This window comes from Ailuropoda melanoleuca, chromosome 13 (genome assembly GCF_002007445.2).
Source record: "Ailuropoda melanoleuca isolate Jingjing chromosome 13, ASM200744v2, whole genome shotgun sequence".
NCBI lineage: Eukaryota > Metazoa > Chordata > Mammalia > Carnivora > Ursidae > Ailuropoda > Ailuropoda melanoleuca.
Genome location: NC_048230.1, coordinates 6280761 through 6300590, shown reverse-complemented (window position 1 = coordinate 6300590; position 19830 = coordinate 6280761). Strand labels below are relative to the sequence as shown.

At 49.8% G+C, this 19830-nt stretch overlaps 1 long non-coding RNA gene across 1 annotated transcript in view; it reads left to right on the top strand.

The window, feature by feature from the left end:
• Nucleotides 1–19830, top strand: part of LOC109490224 — a 92648-nt gene that overhangs the window by 62253 nt on the left and 10565 nt on the right. Inside the window, exon 2 of the long non-coding RNA XR_004619655.1 lies at nt 18251–18345. This is a non-coding gene — a long non-coding RNA (uncharacterized LOC109490224). The remainder of the gene's footprint in view (nt 1–18250; nt 18346–19830) is intronic.

Genomic DNA, 19830 nt, shown 5'->3' with positions numbered 1-19830 from the left:
ACCACTCTCCCCTTCACACACTGAGCTCTAGCCACATTGGCATTCTTTTGGTTCCTAGAACTGTTTCCTGCCTCAGGACCTTTGCACTTGCTATTCCCACTGCCCGATATGCTCTAGATTCAAAAGTTCACATGGCGAGCTGCTCATTGTCACTCAGGCCTTTATTCAAATATCACTTTTCCTGGCCACTAGATCTGATTTAGGCACCCAGTCTGTCCCATACTTGTCGCTATCACATCAGCCTGATTTGGTTTCTTCTTAGCACTCATCACTACGTGACATGATCTTGTTCATTCATTTTGTTTTCTTCTTTATTGTCTGTTCCCCCCCCCCCAGAATGAAAGATCCATCCCAGCAAAGACCTTGTCTGTCTTATTCACTTCTGTGTCCAATAGATCTATGCAAATATCTGTGTGATATCTGCGTGAACACCCAAGTGATGCTGCCCACTGGAGTTGTGTGACATAGCAGCCCCGACTGTATCCCAGGACCTAGAGTATGTTGCTATGTGGTAAATTCTCAATAAATATAGGTCCATAAATGGATGGATGCACAAGTAAATGAGTAGAGGGATGGGTGGAGAGATGGGAAGACGGATGGATAGGGTGGATGGGGACCTTAAATATCACCCTTCCTGAAAGAAGAAAGACTATATGGTTAGTAAGCTCTGGCTGGAGCAGAGATGGTCTTTGGAATCCAGAACCCTCTTTATGGTCTCCCTGCTACCATTTCATTTCTCAGTGGGGTTGAAAAAAAGAAGAGTTCTAGCTTTGAAACCCTGGAAGAGTTCAGTGATGCATTACTGGAATCCCATGGGATTCCCAATTCGAGAGTGCATTCTGACCCAGACACCCCACCTCACCCTGCCCCGGCCGAGGCAGGCTCCTTGCTGCTCAGGACCCTACCTTCAAGTGTTGAAGAAATAACCTCCTTGAACCAGTAATAACTATTCCCGTAATAGCTAACATCCGTGTGGCACTCTTGGTTGCAAGGTGTTTTTTTGCAGATTATCTCAATTCTTCATCATAACAAATCTGGTGCCATTGTCATTATGTCACTGAAGCTTGGAGGGGGCCTAGTCCGGGGATAGCAAGCCGTGGCAGACATCACTAATCAGTTAAGGCACCCTTTCCTGTTTAGCCCGGTCCCAACCCCAGAATCTTCCATCTTGGGACACAGCCACTCCCCATCAGTCAGGCCGACACACATGACAGAAACCATTTTCCCACTGGGCTGGCCCAGGCCCCTTGTTTTGCATATGTGGCAGCTGGGGACTCCGGATGCCACCCAAAGAGTTAGTGGCAAAGCCAGTGCTAGAACCCTGGACTCTTGGCTCCCATGTAGTCAGAGGTCTTCCCACTGGCCCCTGTTCATGGTTCTCAAGATGACTGGGATTCTGATTTAACTGGGTGTCAGGCTTTTAAAGGTCCCCAGGAGACTGTATATAATTTGCCACCAAGGTTGAAAACTATGAACGTTTTATCCCTCTGTGATAGTGCGTTTAGGATTTTTCCTGATGTTAAGAATTACCTGGGGCCACTTGTTGAATGTATAATGTACATTTGTAAATATATAGGTCTCTCTCCTGGAGAATATGACTCAAGAGGTCTGTCACGGGGCCCGGGAATCTGCATGTTCCTAAGCCTCCCAGGGGATTCTGATCATCCAGGAAGTTGGGCCAGACAGGTCTGAATCGACTCAGCTAGGACTGTCTTTGGAAAGCCCAAGAACGAGGCCAGGCAGCAACTGAGGGTCAGGAGGCAGAGCGTGATCTGGGCTTTGTCTCTTTAAATAGTTGCAAAGGCTTCTATCCATTTACCAAGCATTTGCCTTTCTTTTGAAGTTTCCAGTCTAGATTATTATGTAATCCATCTCAAGAATTTATCAGAATAATATCGCCCTCGTGCCTGGTTTATGTAGAAAAAGGGACAGCAAAGGGACAGATAAGGTAGAACGCGGAGGTAAGGATGAAATGAAAATTGTCTATTTTAGACAAGCAATTTTCTCTAATGTTCTGTTCTCTTGTGTCGTTGTCCTTCTGCGAGCTCAAGGACTTTTTAAGGTAGAGCGGATCTGGGGGGTTGTTCTTGAGGGAGACGGGCTGGAAATGTGGATAGATATCGTCAGGGGCGGGGCCTAGAAGGATCCAAGCGTCCAGTGCCAGCATGCAGGCCAGGAGACCCCACTGCACACCACCTGGGTGCGAGACAGGTGGGACAAGACCAAAGTGGTGAGGTTTCACGTGTGCCAGACATGGAGCTGGGTTCCTTCCCCCCCATGAAAATTTTGCAAAGTACAGTTAATATCTCCATTTCACAGATGAGTAAGTTGAGGTTAAGAGAAGTTACACTGTCTTTAGCTTAACTAGGAACTTCTCAGTCTAGAAGGGAAAAGCAGCATTTAATCCCATGCCCAATACTACTAGGAAGAGCCGGGCTCACTGGAATGTCAGGAAGAAAATAAGCTTGGCATTTTAAAAATGGAAACTAGAGTCAAATTTTTTTAGTCATACGTATTAATGGAGAGACGCAGCCTGGAGAATTACGAAGAGCAGATTTACCACCTAAATTTATTTGTCCTCGAGCTAAGGCTAAACTGAGTGGCAAATCCACATCAGGAGAGAAATGAATCTGGAATTAGGAGCAGGCCACAAATATGCACGAAAAACCTTAAAAATGTGCACATGCTCTGACCCGGCAATTTCACCTCTAGGAATTTATCCTCCCAAAATAGCTGAAAAAGTGGGCCAAGAAGTATTTACAAGGCAACATTGTTTACAGCTTTGAAAAATTGGAAACATAACTGTCCAACAATAGACTTGATGTAATATAGCACATTCACTTAGGCAAATACCATATGCCCGTGAAAAATGGTGCTGTAGACATGTGTCTATTGGCCTGGAAAGCAGTTCATCATACATTTGCCGAGTGAGAAATCAGCCTGTGTTGGAGTGGCACGTTTGATACAATCGTGGTTGTGTTAAAACAAACAAATGCCTTTCAACAGATGACTGGATTAAGAAGCTGTGGTCCATATATACAATGGAATATTACTCAGCCATCAGAAAGAGAATTCTCGTTTGCTGCAACATGGACGGCACTGGAGGAGATAATGCTAAGTGAGATAAGTCAAGCAGAGAAAGACAATTATCATATGATTCCTCTCATCTATGGAACATAAGAACTAGGAAGATCGGTAGGGGAAGAAAGGGATAAAGAAAGGGGGGGTAATCAGAAGCGGGAATGAAGCATGAGAGACTATGGACACTGAGAAACAAACTGAAGACTTCAGAGGGGAGGGGGTGGGGGAATGGGATAGACTGGTGATGGGTAGTAAGGAGGGCACGTATTGCATGGTGCACTGGGTGTTATACGCAACTAATGAAGCATCGAACTTTACATCGGAATCCGGGGATGTACTGTATGGTGACTAACATAATATAATAAAAAAACATTAAAAATAAATAAATAAATAAATAAAATTCCAGGAGTGTTAAGTGAGATATATTTCTATTCTGTAGATATATATCTATATCTCAATATATATATCAGATATACACCAAAATGTCAGCAATGGATTATTGGATTTTTTTTTAATTTTTAAGATTTTATTTATTTATTTGACAGAGATAGAGCACAATTGGAGGGGTGGGAGAGGGAGAAGCAGGTTCCCTGCTGAGCAGGCAGCCCAGTGCGGGACTCGATCCCAGGACCCTGGGATCATGACCTGAGCCAAAGGCAGCCGCTTAACCGACTGAGCCATGCAGGTGCCCTGGATTACTGGATTGTTACCTCTATATAGTGGGATTAGAAATCATTTTTATTTGCTTCTTTTTTTCCCATTTATCCAAACACGGTGAATATACCATTGCTGTATTTTTTCCCAGGTTTATTAAGCTAGAATTGACATACAGCCCTGTAGAAGTGGAACGTGTAAGCAACGTGAGTTGACTTGCATATATTGTGAAGTGATGACCATAGTGCGTTTAAGTTTAGTGAACATCCCTCATCTCATATGATGCAAAAAAAAAGAAAAAATAATTTTTTTCCGCGTGATGAGAACTCTTAGGATTCCCCGTCTTAGCCCTGGAATACACCGTGCGACAGAGGGAGCCGCAGCCCGCGTCGGACGTCACAGCCCCAGTACTCTGTCATCTCAGAACTGAAGCTGGTGCCTTTTGACCACCTTTATCCAACCCCCCACCCCGCCCCGGCCGCCGTCTCTGGCAACCACAAATCTGATCTGTTTTTCTATGAGTTTGGCTTTTTGTTTGTTTGTGGGTTGTTGTGGTGGTGGTGGCTTTTAAGAGTCCACGTGTAAATGAGATCATACAGTATTTGTCTGTCTTTGGCTTATTTCATTTGGCATAATACCCTCAAGGTCCATCCATCCATGTTGTTGCAAATGGCAGGCTTTCCTTCTTTTTTATGGCCAAATACTAGTCCACTGTGTATATCTTTTTATCCATTCATTCGTGGCTGGACACTTAGGTGGTTCTGTCCTGCGTTTGCTTTGTTTTGTTTTTTGCTTAACTGTTTTCTTCAGGGAACATCTGTCACTTGCATAACCGAATGAAAGTTGTAACAGTCTTCATTAATGCCCCCGGTGAAAAGGAGGTGGGGAAGGGACCTGGAGGCAGGAAGGGGCTGGGGGACATCAATATCGGGGTCTAGATGCCAAGCAGGGAGGTGGGGGTACTCATGGGCAACCATGAACCCAGCTCACAGATACACCCAGCTTATAAGCTACATAGGCAGGTTATGTCATGCCCTTGACCCTGGTCCCTGGTCGGTTCTTGGCATATGGAGTTTGGCACCTGCCATGCCCCTGTCTCCTACCAGGTGTCTATGTGGGTCAGCTGCTTTGCGTGGGGGAAGAAACACATGAACCTTGAACCATATACAATCTGGAGGCATCCATCTTGGGGATGAGGGGTTGGGTGGAGAATGGGGGTTCTTGAGAAGAATTCGTGAACAAGTGAGGGAGCCCTGCTCAGAGACCAGCTGAAGTATTATTGGTGAGGACGGTCCCATCTGTCATGTGGCAGCTGCTTGCAGCCTGGGGCTGGGTCTGTGTTTGGTGCAGAGAGCAGGTGTGGATGTGTGACCCTTGGGAGCTAGGAGAGGAGCAAGCTAGTGCTGTTCCGTGAAGATTCCAGATGTTCGTTCCTGGGGTGACCAGGCAGAGACCTCCAGATTTTGGGGCCTCGGGGGGAAGCCCATGTAGAGACTGTTGTCAGCAGAGGCGGCTGGCTTGGAGCCACCAAGGACGTGGCAGTGGGCCAGCAGAAGGGGCAGGCGAGGACAGGCAGAGTGGCCTAGGAGCAATGGGAGCAGCCATCGGCCACGGGAGTTTGGTCCCATATGTAAGGTTCCTCTTGCCGCTGTAACAAGCTTCCGTAAACTTAGTAGCTTCCAATGATACAAATTTTTCACTCGCAGTCTGGAGGTCAGAAGTCCGAAAATCAAGTTTCTGGCCGGGCCGCATTTCTCCTGGTGGCTCTGGAGGACGATCCATTTGCTTGCCTTTTCCAGCTTCCAGAGGTGGCCGGCTCGTCTGGGCTCGCTGCCCCTCCCTGGAGTCCCTCCGACCTTGGCCTGTCTCCTCTGGTTCTGTCACTGCATCGTCTTCTCTGACTCTGATGCTTCCACCCCCACCGACAGGGGCCCCTGTGACTGCATTGGGGCCACTGGATAATTCAAGATCATCGCCCCATCTCAGGGCCTCTAATCTAAGCACAGCTGCAGAGTCTCTTTTGCCGTGTGAGGTAACATATTCCCGGGTCCTAGGGATTGGGGTGCAGCCGTTTTGGGGACCTACCACATCACCCCAGAGGACAGGCAGGAGGCCCCCCTGGGGGAAAGCACTGCTGGGAGAAGGGCAGGGGGCCTGGATTTAGTAGCTTTGGGCATTAATATTAAGTAGTTATTCAAACTCACAAGTCAGTGAAGTTTAGGGACATTTAGGGTTGGATACAAATGGGGACACTGGAGCCCAGGGGAACGAGGGATCTGTCCAAAGTCACAGGGCTAGTTCTCCAGCTTTTCTCCATGCTGCCTGTTCCACTCACCTGACACTAGAAAAAGGAAGTATTGCTGTTTGTTGCTGTTGTTTAGGCAGAGAATAAAATCTACCAGATTTTGGCGGGGAGTGGGTAGGTGTGGTTCGCTTTGCAAGCGAAAGCCTGGAGCCCCCTGAGTGTGGACGGCCCACCTTGGGAAGTTGTCCCCTCACTGAGGCTTTCCATGAAGGGGGAGGGTGGAGAGGGGCCGGGTGCTCCCAGCTCTGTGTCATCAAACTATGGCTCACGCTCCGTTCCCCAGAGGCTGCCTGGCCACTGTTGGTCAGCCTTTGGCTCCTTCTGCAAGGGGGAAGCTCTTCCTTTTGCCTCCGATCCGACTGGGTGGTGGGGTGGGTTGCAGGGACGAAAGGAAAGCACTTGGGACCCACCCAGCAAGAAGACATTTCTTTCTCTGACCCTCTGGAAAGCCCACACGTGTGCATGCCTGGGTGGTGAGTGTTAAGGGGGAGGCCAGATTCTATGCTTTGTTGTTTTTCTTTCTTTGTATTCTTAAGTCAGCCAGTTCTCAGTGGATTTGTCAGAAAGCAGCACTAACATCGAACACCTGAGTTTTAGTCTCGCCCCTGCTTCTCTCCTGGTCTATGACTCTAGATACATCCTTTGACTTCTCTAGGCCTCAGTTTACCCATCTGTCGAATCAAGGGTCAGACTGGATGATCTCCAAGGTGTCTTCTGAGATGTGCCCAGCTTATGCTAGAATGCTTACCACAACCTTCCCACTGGTCTCCCCACTTCCTTCCTGTACCTTTGAGGTCTCAAGCCCAGTCGGTTGCTAAATCAAGTCCCCCCCACCCCCCACCCCCGACCACACTTGCTTTTCCTCTCCACCATGCCCTAGTGGCTAGCCCGGTGCCTGGCCTTCAGCAGGCCCTGAGCCCCATGAACATGGAGGGAATGACTCAAAGGAAGAGGCCCAGGCAAAGGGGCCAGCATCACACTCACTGTGCCCAGGGAGGGGAAGCCCCTCCGTCCGGCGGCCCCTGCCTGAGGACTGCAGAATCCCAGGAAACCAGTTGTTAAGGAGCCCGCCGCCAACTACCAAGTTAGATAATGAGTGCTTGGGTTTTTCCACCCCTGTTTACCTTGTGTTAAGTACACGAAAATGATGTCATTTCTGCACCCATCCAGCTGGCGCGGGTGATAGGGTCTCTTTGGGCTTTCTCCTCTCCCCACGCTGGTCACCCCAACCTTCATCAGTGTGGGCTGGGCCTCGGGGAGGCTAGTCAAGGCCACATCAGAGCTCTTTCCCAGTCTTCCCTGACCGCCTACCCCATGTTTCCACCCCCGTCCAAGTTCTTCTTTCACCATGAAGGCTGCAGTGGTGTCTAATTGGTCCTCCTGCCACCGACTTGTCCCTTCCAGCCCCTTAACCCCTGCGGCCAGAGGGAGTTTTCTCAACGGCACCCTGCCTGACACCCTTGACTGGCCCCTGTGTTGTGTTCAGAAGGAACCTTAGCCTGACCCAGGCCCTGGAGATCTGCCTCCTATACTCACCGCCACACCCTGGGACCCAGGCCTCAGCCTTTCACCCAGCCCGAGCTTCTGCCACATTCTTTTTTTTTTTCTTTTTAAGATTTTATTTATTTATTTGAGAGAGTGCCTGCAAGCAGGGGGAGGGGCAGAGAGAGAGGGAGAGGGAGAGCATCTCAAGCAGCTTCCGCGCCCAGTGTGGAGCCTGATGTCGGGTTCGATCTCATGACCCTGAGATCATGACCTGAGCCGAAACCAAGAGTTTGACGCTTAACCGACTGAGCCTCCCAGGAGCCCCATTCTTCTATCCATATTCTTGAAGGTGTACCTCCCTTCCCCAAGATCTTCACCCCTCGGGGCCCCTTTTCCCCTTGGGGAGCCTCAGAACCTATCCTCCCCCCTCCACTCCTAGCCCTGTTTCCTCCTATGTGCCCTCACTGGGTCCTGCTGGGAAGAGAAACGGCAGTGACATTCGGAGACTGTCAGAGGCTACAAAATTTGCAAGACTCAGAAAAGACCCTGAGGTTTGCTGATCCTCCTAGGGGGCGATGTGCATGGACAGGATGGAAGGATGGGTGAGGAGCCTCCGTTGGAAGGGCCTCCTGTTCGGGAAACTGGATCCCACAAGAAGGACATGAGGACGAAGGGCCTGGAGCTTGCAGCCTGGCTCCCAGTCCCACAGCCCCTCTGCAAACAGTGGCCCTTCTAGGTTTTTGAGTATCTGCCGGGCACCCAGACCCTGCAGGGCTGCTTGCAGCAGAGGGGGAGTCTGAGGGTGGGGGAGCCTCTAAATGTCCTTGAGGCGGGGAGGGCCGAAGAGCAACTGCTCTGTTCCAGGCTCCGAGCTGGGGGCTGCAGCCACGGGGGAACAAGACTCTTTCCTCACCTTGCCCGGTGTAGGAGACGGACAAACACATAATCCCTGAATATTCCAGCGTGAGAGAGATACAAGCTTAGCAGAGGACGAAGTGAGCCCTGTGGATGGATGTTCCATAAAGACACGGCGACCAGTGACTGCAGGGGTGGTCTCACTCCTCACAGCACCCCGTGACAGGGGAACGTAGCTCCCCTTTGCACACTTGTATGCAGACTGCACATGGGTGCACATGCCCCAACCCAGGCAACTACTTAGCCATGCTGAACCTCAGTTTTGACTTCTGTTAAATGGGCTTATTGATACCTATGTTAGGCTTTGTGAGGTTGAATGAGGGAGTATATGGGGCAGGGTCCAGCTCCTAGTAGGTATCAAATCTCAGCTTTCTTAAGAATAGGGAGCCATCTCGGCCATGGGGCAAGACGGTAGGTGGGATCAGGGGTCTTTGACAGATGAAGCAAGTTGGGACCCCGATACCAGAAACGTAGGGTGCGTTCTCTAGGGCCGAACTTCAGGACACCTGGCCTCTGGGCACTACCTTCACCTGACCCCTTCCCACGAGGCCCGCCCTTCCAGGGCCATGACGGGCCACGCCACCCAAGGGTCCATCCCCTCAGGCGTGCTCCCTTCACAGGTCATGCAGGCTCTGGGCTCACTGGCCTGGCCTGACCCAGCTTGACCATTTTGGAATGGGAGAGCTCGTCCAGTTCTCTCCTAGTCTGGAGACCCCGAGGCAGGTGGAGGGGGTGGTGAGGCCTGGCTTCATCCTAATCCTGGCCTCGCTCCCGTTCCCCCACACCCCCGCCAAGGCTGCAGCCTCCCCGCCGGGCTGGGCCAGCAGTTGCGCTGCCTATAAATAGAAGAGTGAGATTCCTCGTGGCCCAGTGAATGGCGCTGACATCCTGCCTCTGCCTGACTGAGCCCTGAGTCACAGGCCCCCACCGGAGGCGCGCCCAGGCGGCCAGGCCGGCACTTCTGCCGCGGCCTCAGAGGAAGCGTGGGTCTCTCGGGAGCCTGAACGAGGCTGAAAGCAATGTAGCTGGCATTTCCTCCGCGCGAGGCCCTCCAGGGCGCAACAGTGAGCGAGCACGGATGGGTGCCAGGTCTAGGGGCTGGCTCGAAGCATGGGGGGGGGGGCTCCGCACCCCCTTCCCAAAGTGTAACGGGAGGGGGATCCCGGCGAGCCTCATCTGCGAGCCTCATCTGCTCCCCTTGCACTCTAGTTCTGGCTTTTGCTTTCTTCAAAGCCAAAACCAAAGCCACAGAGATGGACACACCCACACGAGCTCAGAAAACGGGCGCGAAGGCTGGAAACCAGGCCTGGGGATGGGCAAGAACCGAGACCGCTCCAGAGGGCCGAGTGGAAGGACGGCAAGGAGGCAGCGGGGTCTCCAACCCTCTGTGCTCCGCCTGAGTCCACAGGGCTGACGGGCCCTGCTGGGGTCCCGGGTCCGCCCTGTGGCTGGTGGGGGGTGGAGGGAGCTTGGCAGGCTCTGTCCAGTGGGGAAGAGGTGATCCCCCTAAAGCCTACTAGTGGGGAGAGGGCTTTTGATGGCCCACGCCCCGCAGATGTCCGCTGTAAAATCCCTGCTTGAGTGCCACCTGCTCTGAGAGGTCTGCCCAACCCCCCCAAGCAGAGGGTCCCTCACTCCAGTCATCTCCTGCAGAGCCTGGACATGACCTAACTTATGGAATGTGTTTGGTTTTGTTTTCTTGGGGGTCTGCACACGCGCTCACGCACTCACACTCTTGCTCACACACGCAGGCCTCTTCAATGATCTGAGCAGCCCCCTCCCGCCCTGTTCCCTCCCAATCTCTCTCTCCCCCTCCCCGGGGGCCACTGGGGCATGAGAGCCCAGCTGTGGACCTGCGTTCTCTGCAGTTCTGACCCACGGGTCCTTCCGAGGCAGCCGGAGACACGCTCCTTCTCGTGCGTAGGCGTTGGGGATCTCTCCGTCCAGAGGGACTGGGGCGGAAAATCTGCTCCTGCCCCATTGGAACCTCTTGGCTGGTTCCCTGTGGTCCATGGTTACTGTCCCACCTCCACCGCCTGGTTTCTCAGCACAGGCCAAAACTTGGGGTCCCAGGGAACTTCTGCACTTCTCTAAACACTACACGCTCTGTCATACCTCCAGGCCATGCCCAGGCTGATCCTTCCCCCAGAAGCCTCAGCTCCCCTCGCCCAGTCCCCATACCTTCTTGCTCACCTTGCAAACTCCTAGTTACACTTCAAGACCCATCCAAAGATCATCTCCCTACAAGACTGTGAGCCACATGAACAGTTTCTGCACCTCTGTCATTTTGTCCTGAATTCTCCAGAAACACAGATGCAGAGAACCAGGGGCTTGGCAGGGTCCTTAGAGACCCACAGTAGTTGGTAACCCAGGGGTGGTTGGAAATGTGTGGGGCATTTTCTGGTTGCTATAGTAACAGGGACTGCTGGTGGCATTTAATGGGCAGGGGGCTGGGAAGGCTAACTAAGAAGGTTTATCTATCCTAAAGGTCAATAGCAGCCACTGAGAAACACTGAGCCGCTATCTGTTGGACGGGGAACACAAGGCCTAGGGAGGGAAAGCATCTTGTCAAGGTCACATAGGCACATCGGGCACGAAGGTGGTCGGCACCCACTCCCTTGGGGGAGCACTCCTGGGTGGTGGGCCTGAGAATGGCGTTCTGACCCTCTGGGTCCTCTGTGCCCAGCCCTGGCCACACCACGGGCACCAGGGGTGTTGTGGGAAATGTGTCTGGGAATGCCCCGAAGCTCCCACCAGCTGCTGCCCCTTCTCCTGCCCCGTGCTGGCGGCCAGATGGTTTGACGTGGCTGAGGATGTGCCTGGAATGCGAAGCCAGCGGCCCCCAGGGAGGGGAGAGCTGGGCTTGTGGGCTGGGGCCAGAGCTCTACAATTACAGCGTCCGGCTCCGTGAGCTCATCTAAACACCAGGAAAGCCACGCTTCAGATCGGAGTCTGGGCATAGCGACCGCAACACTCCAGGGCCCAGACTGGCCACGGGAGATGGGGTGGGGGGAGTCACAAGAACGGTGTTCCCTAAATCAGCCCCCCAGCCCAACTCAGAAAAGGCGTGGCTGTTCTTCCTCCCATCCCCCACTCTGAGCTTGGGCTACCACGGACCCTTCCTATGGGCTGAAGGAACTTTTTTAAAAAACTGAAAAGAAACTTTCTAAAAAATAAAAAGGAAGTTTTAAAAACTGTAATGGGTTATACGTAAAGCCAGAGATAATAATATGACCAATCCTCACATCCCTATCACTCGGCTGACAATCATCGACCTAGGGCCCATCCTGCCTCACCCAGACCCTGCCCCCAATCCACACCCCTCCCCCGATATTATTTTGAAGCAGGACGCCAAACATGACATCATTTTATCCATAAATATGCCAATGTGTATCTCGAAAACGACTCTTCCTTACAAACTAAACCATAATCACAGCACCACTATTACACCAAAAATGAAAGTCTTAATATTAGCAAAGACCCAGTCCCTGTTCACATTTCCAATTGTTACATAATTGCTTTTTTAAATAGTTTAACTTTTGATCTAAATAAGGTCTACACCTTGTAATCAGTGGGTAAATCAATTTTGAGTTTCTTTGGGTCTAGAGTTTGGTTTTGTTTTTATGTATTCATAGGAAGAAACTAGCTGTTTGTCTTGTGCCATTTTGCTTATTGCTGCCCTGTGGTGTTGGAGACTATGTTCCTCTATCCCCTGTCCTGGAACGTGGTCGTTAGAAGCAGAGGTTGGATCAGATTCAAGTTTGATTTTGGGGGGGAGGGCAAGACTACCTCATTAGATGGTGTTGAGTTCTTCTATCAAGAGGCACATGGTATCTTATTCTCTTTTTTTCTGTGATGTTAGCAGCCGTTGAAGCAATGAATTTGTTAGGGACTGTAGAATGGTACTAGATTTCATTCCTTCTGCATTTATTAGCTGGAATCTGTCTGTAGAAGAAACGTACTCTTTTCTATTATCTGACATGTAGTGGTTCTATTTGAAAGAGGCTTTTAAAGTTTATCCACTCCCTCAGTGGACCCTGGGGTAAATGGTTCAGAGAGGGAAAGCCCCTCACTAAAGGACACACAGCAAATTGGGAGCAGGCGGGGAACTCAAACCCAGGTGTTGCGTCATATGCTGCACTGCTCTGGAGGCGGATAGATGGTGGAGCAGAGAGGGCTGGGGTCCAGGAAGCAGGCCAGGATTTGAATCTAGGACCTGCCATTTATAAGCACGGGACCTTGGGCTGACCATTCAGCCTTGGTGCTCTCTGTATTGTGTGGAAAATCCCACCTCCCTGATGCAGCCCAGGTTTGCCAACCTTTCAGCCCTCTGTGAGGAGAGGCCTGGAGAAACCCATCCTGATCTCACAAGGTGGGCTACATTCACCAGCCAATGCTCAGGTCCGTGGCGTCTCACTTTAGTTTCCTGTGGCTGTTTCAGGACCCGCCTAAGGACCCTGCCTTTCCTCCCTGCCCAAGGAGAGTTTCTCAGGAGGTTCAGGCTTCTATAAGCAAGGCGATGATGAGCTCAGGATCGGCCGTATAATTGTGAGGACTTTTGTTCAAAAATGATTATGAATTTCAAGACAGTGACAACAAAACATCAAGCCAAGCATAGAGCCCTGCTGGGCACAGGTCCTGGGTCCTGTGCAGGTCCCAGGCCCATGAAGCCAGCCCTGGAGGAGCTGTGTCTCAGTGGCACATGGATAGATCTCATCCAGTTCCACCAAAATTTGAGTAAGTTGGGACATATTGGCCATAACCAACAGAAACCCCAATCCAGTGAGCTTCAGTTAAGAGGGGTTATTTACAGTAAACAATATTTAACAATTACAGTCATATAAATGTGGTTTCAAGGCTTTTAATCCTTTGAGTCAACATGTGAACAAAGCAGTAAAAACTTGCTTGTGGGGCAGAAGAAAATAGGTATGTGACAGACAATGTAAAAAAAACCCCACCTTATTGCTGACCAAGATGGCATTCGAATGGGCAGAAGTGGTAGGGATATTCCTATTTATTCTTATTCTAAAAAGGGCTGGCAAGACATGATAAACTGCCTAAAGTTGAACAAAAGAAATAAGCATTTAGACATAGGTAACTAGTAGCTGCTACTAGGTGTGCTGTCAATCTCAGTTGAGAAGAAGGAGGTAGGAGTGTAACTGAACTCAGTTCTCACAGACCTTTCGGAGAAATCAATGGATTCGGTCTAAAGTTATAAAAATCAAGAAATGGGCGTAGAAGCAAGTTATCTAGAGTTATGAAGGTAAACATCACAAAAAATACAAAAGGAAATGTGTCAAATAGTTTTCCTCTGGAATGAAGCGGGAATAACAGGGCGGACCCTGCAGCTTTCCTTTACGAGCTCTCTTGTACTGTTCGGTTTGTTATTTTGATAGTAACTAAAAGTTATAGAGGGGGTGGGACTCGATAGCCAGACATGGAAAGGCAGAGGGGCTGATCGCCACGGACTCCATCAGGACCGCATTCTCCCAGGCTCCCCCTACTCGGCCACCGGTTACTCTGGAGTCGGATACTTAGAGTTTGTGGTCCAAGGGGAAAATGCAGACTGTTCCAGGGACAGACTCTGATTGGCTCACATGTCCATACCTTGGGCCAATCCAGGGCGTGATGAACTCTGATTGGCCTCACCGGGGTCATGTGACCCTCTGATTGCCAGGACCCCGGGAAGCGGTAGAGGAGGGGTTCTCCAGGGGAAGGGCGGAGCTGTTTTCAGAAGAAAGGGCGAAGGGATGCCCGGGACGAAACCAACAGACTCCCAGGATGCTGAGACTGCTATGGGCCAGAAGCCAATAGAGGGTCCAGGGTGTGGAAGATACGGGGATGACTGCAACATACGACTCCTACCGGGAGTTGGGATGAGAGACGAGACAGGGACACCAATCGCTGTTACCCAAGCGAGAATGTGGAAGAGCAATCGTGTTATTCACACAGGGTTCTATGGGAGCTGGCGGACAACCTGTACTGTCAGCTGGGCATCCAGAACTCTTATCATTTCTGAGCCCCCCCAGGGACTCCCAACTATAGCATAGTGACTTGGGTCCAGATCCCATTTCTGCTCAGGGACTTTTTTTCACCTCTCTGAGCCGGTTTCTCCGTCAGCAGAATGGGACAGTTTTTCCAATGTAGCTATTAGAGTGGGGTGGGAGGCTGAGTACAGAGCTTGGAACATAGGAGGCACTTCTCTCCCCTCCCAGAGTCCCAGGGCCACCCCTGCCTGCTTTGCCAACTTTTCTTAGATAACCTGATTAGTTTCAGCGTAGCTTAAAATCAAAAGATGCCCCTTAGAGTTGCTTCACTGTCTGGTGTGTAGAACAATACCAGGTAATTAACCAAATGCCAAATATTAGATAATTGTACCCAAATTGTCAACGTATACCCCCCAGTGGGGGTATCTCTCTCTCGGGTACCCAGCCTAATGGACTCTTCCCCCCACACCCCAGTCTCATCAAGAGATAATTAGCACTGTGAAAGTTGAAGGTGTCCAACAGACTGACTTAACTCACATACATTGTGAAATGATTACTGTAAGAAGTTTAGTTTACATGCATCCTCTCTATAGATACAAAAAGAAAAAGAGAAAAACATGTTATTTTCCCTGTGATGACAAGAACTCTTAGGACCTATGCTCTTAACTTCCAGATACACTATACAGCGGTGTGAACTACTGTCGTCATGTTGTACATTACATCCCTAAAACTTACTATCTTATCACCGGGAGTTTGTACCTTTTGAACACTTCACCCAATCCCCCATCCCTTCCTGTGTCTCTGGTAACCACAAATCTGATCTTTTTTTCTATGAGTTTTGGTTTTTAGGTTCTATGTGTAAGTCAAATCATAAGGTATTTGTCTTTTTCTCTCTGACTTATTTCACTTAGCATAATACCCTCAAGGTCCATCCATTTCGTCACAGATGGCAGGATTTCCTTCTTTTTATGGCTGAATGACAATCCATTGTGTGTGTGTGTGTGTGTATAACATTTTCTTTATTCATTTACCAGTCAATGGACGCTTAGGTTATGTCCACGTCTTGGCTGTTTTAAATAATGCTGCTATGAACGTGGGGGTATAGATATGTCTTTGACATAGTGTTTTCATTTCCTTCTGATATATTCCTAAAAATGGAATTGCTGGATCATAGGGTCATTCTATTTAAAATTTTTAAAAATTTGTTATTATTGAAGTATAGTTGACATACAATGTTATATTAGTTTCAGGTGTACAACGCAGTGATTCAACATTTGTATACATTACTCACAGCTCACCGTGATAAGTGCAGTCACCATCAGTCACCATACAACGTTATTACAATATTATTGACTATATTCCTTAGCTCCATGATTTATTTTATAACAAAAGTTTTTACCTCTTAATCCCATTCACCTATTTTGCCCATCGGTTGCCCTTCGGCACCCGCCAGCTTGTTTTCTGGTGGGTCTGTTTAAGAGCGTGTTTTTAAGAGTCTGTTTTTTTGTTTGTTTGTTCATTTGTTTTGTTTTTAGATTTGACCTATAAGTGAAATCAAAGGGTATTTGTCTCTGTCTGACTTACTTCATTTTGCATAATATCCTCTAGGTCCATCCATGTTGTCACGAATGGCAAGATTTCATTCTTTTTACGGCTGAGTAATATTCCATTGTATAGACAAACCGCATGTTCTTTATCCCTTCATCTGTTGACGGACACTTAGGTTGCTTCCGTATCTTAGCTACTGCAAATTATGCTGCAATAAACATAGGGGTACATGTATCTTTTTGAACTAGAGTTTTTGTTTTCTTTGGGTAAACGCCCACTAATGGAATTATGGACCCTATGGTGTTTCTCTTTGTAATCTTTTGAAGAGCCTCCATCCTGTCCTCCATAGTGGCTGCGTCAGGTTATGACCCCGCTTTTTCCACATCCTCATCAACATCTGTTATCTCTTGTCTTCTTGATACTGGCCCATCTGACAGGGGGGAGGTGGTATCTCATTGTGGTTTTGACTTGCATTTCCCTGGTGAGGAGTAATACTGAGCACCTTCTCGTGTACCTGTTGACCATCTGTACCTCTTCTCTGGAAAAATGTCTCCTTGGGTCCTTTGCCTATTTTTATTTTATTTTTTATTTTTTTAAAAGATTTTTATTTATTTATTTGACAAAGACAGCCAGCGAGAGAGGGAACACAAGCAGGGGGAGTGGGAGAGGAAGAAGCAGGCTCACCGCAGAGGAGCCCGATGTGGGGCTTGATCCCAGAACGCCAGGATCACGCCCTGAGCCGAAGGCAGATACTCAATGACTATGCCACCCAGGCGCCCCTGCCTATTTTTAAATTAAACTCCTTGTGTTTTTCGCTCAAGCTGCATGCGTTCTTTATATATTTTGGATATTAACCCCTTATCAGATATGATTTGCAAATATTTTTTTCCCATTCTGTAGGTTGTCTTTCCACTTTGCAGATGATTTCTTTTGCTGTGCAGAAGCTTTTTGCTTTGATGTAGTCTTGCTTGTTTATTTTTTATTTGTTGCTTGTGCTCTAGGTGTTATATCCAAAAAATCATGGCCAAGACCCATGTCAAGGAGCTTTTTTCCTATTTTCTTATGGGTGTTTTATGGCTTCTGGCCTTACAGTGATGTCTTTAAATCATTTTGAGTTAATTTTTGTGAGCGGCGTAAGAGGAATCTATAATGGGCCTTTCTGAAAAAGATTTTTTTTAAAAAAAACACTATCTGAACAGATAAAGGGAGGAATGAGGCCCTCAAAAGACACTGAAAACCACAGCTCAGTTTGCCAAGGTGGTCTCCTGGCAAACACCACAGTGGGTTCTGTGGCCAAGGACAAGCAGAGAGGGCAAAATGTGTACCTGGTGTGGAGGTTGGAAGGCAGGGCCCAATGGAGGAGGCAGTGGGCGATGGGCCTACTTGTTCATGCAACAGGCATCTATTAGCCCACCTACCCTGTGGCGGATATCCCTGTTACCTGGGATATGTCAGCAGCAAACATGAATCCCCCCCACGCTCAGGCAGCTGATATCCAGGGTATAATGTATGGAGAGCAGCAGTAGCCCCTGGGGGAACCTGGCCTAGGCATCCCTGTGGCTGCGTCTTTCTGGTGATGTGTTTATAATAAAATATCGATTGCAGTAACAGCGCAATTGTTTAGAGAACCCTACTGGATTAGGCAAGACCACTTCAGTTTTAAGGCATAGAAACTCAACCCAAACTGGCTTAAGCAAGTAAAAAAGAGAAATTTGGTTTGTGTGTTAATTCCTAAAAATTCCAGGGGTTAACTAACTTCTGGGATGACTGGATCCAGGAGCTCCAAAGACATCATCAGCATTCTGTGTCCTATTCCGCCTCTTGGCTCTGCTGTCTTCTGACATCATTCTCCAATGGCCAAATAGTAAAAATGGCCTCGGATAGCTCCAAGCTAATGATCTCAGCGAAGAGCAAGCATCTCTCTCCGTATTGTTCCAGAACCTTCAGGACATTGTGACAAGGACCACTCCGACTTGGCTCTCATGCCCGGGCCTGAGCCAATACTTGAGGTCAATATTGGGATGTGCTGATTGGCCTGGGTCTGGCGACAGGCATGGGGATGGGGTGGGGGCGGGGGCAGCCCTATATACTCAATAGGGACTGAAAATGGAGGAGGGGGATTTTCAAGAGAGCAGGGCTGTCCTTGGAAGAGGTGACAGCAAACAGGGACATCAACAATGGCATCTACACCTACTATGTTCCAGGCGCAAAACCAAGTGTCAGTTAAGCCTCTCAACAGTCCTGTGGTAAGACCATTCTTGTGTCCACTTTACAGACGGGGAAAGCGCTCGGAGAGGCGGGGTACCTTGCAGCATCACCTACCAGCAAATGGGGCATCAGGGAGCATGGACTCTTCTCTACTGGTTGGAGGTTAGTGGGGCTCTGGAATACAGGGGGAGGTCAGAGAGGATCTGACTGATGAAACCTAGTGAATAGGTTGCAGGGGGCAGGGGGGAGAGGTAAAGGGGAAGGATCTGATGAATTTGGCACTGCCTGTCCCCTACTTATTCCCCGTCCCCAGGGAAATGCTGTAACACGTCTTTCTGTTGTCCCACATTCTCTGCGGCAGTGCAGTGCAGACCCAGGGACCACACTGCCTGTGCCCCCACCCCCCAGAAAATGGAGCCTTTGGCTAGGGAGTGAGTGCAGCTGACTTAGAGGGGGAACTGCAGGGCAGCAAGAGGGAGGGAAAAGAGAGGGGACGGAGGGGAGGATGGGAAGTGACACGAGGTGATGGAGAACCACACAGTCAGTGCTGGTCGCTGCTCTACGACAGACCACACATGGGAAACGTGCCTCAAATGGTCCAAGGAGGGAAGAGCGGGATCTGTCCTCCCACCTGTCTCCTACTGCTCAGAGTTCGTCCCTGAGAACGAACTGCCTCCATGCTTCAGGGGCGTGTTCTCTAGCCCCTATGGCGGCCACGCGGGAGCCAGACCCTGGAGAGGGTCAGCCTGTGGGGAGGCCGCTGGCCAGCTTCGGTTGCAGAACAGCCACAGCGGCGGCAAGCGAGCAGCCAGGAGCCTGGCGGACAGGGTGCTCGCAGAGAGAATCCGCAGAGGCACACGAGCTGCATGCGAAGCACCCACATTCCGTGTAGGATACACCTACGTCTCTGTGCCTCAGTTTCCCGCGCAGTAAAATGGGGAGAACAGTACCTCCCCTAGGGTTGTGGAGAGGATCTGAGATAATGCATGTCAAGCACTTAGCAGGGTCCGCACCACCACCCCGCCCCAGGAGGTGAACCGGACCGGCCATGCACTGACTTTACCGGGAGAACTTGGGGAAGGCTTCACTGAAGGCTGCGGTCCTGGCTAAGCTGCATTCGCCGGGCTTCTTGCGGCTGCAGGGGCTTGAATGAAGGAGAGGAAGGCCCACAGGTGCATCTGGCTCTAGCACAGCTGGACCCAGGGATAACCCGGAGTCCCAAGGGAGTTGACCCCTGTTGAGTTCGCAACATGCACACTTGACCTCCAAGGGCTGACCTCATCAGAGAGATTAGGAGGGAGAGATCTGGCCGAAGCACCTGTGAGAGGAGGCTGGACTGAATCAGGGCTTTACCAACTTGACCTCCTCTGACTATGGGGATGGGGCCATGATTTGTCGGTCCCAAGCCAGAAGCAGCAAAAGCAGGTCTCCAGTTTGGGCTGGAGTGATTTCAACTTCAAATCTTCATACAAGCTGGTTCGGTGATTATCAGCTCAGAGAATTCTGGATGCATCTTCATGTGTTTGGGGAAGTCGATTCTGGCTTCATGAACACAGTCTGTTTAGTAGATATCATCTCACACGGCGGAATTCACAGGGGAAACAAATGACATGAAAAGATAAAGAACACGGCTACAACTCATCCCTA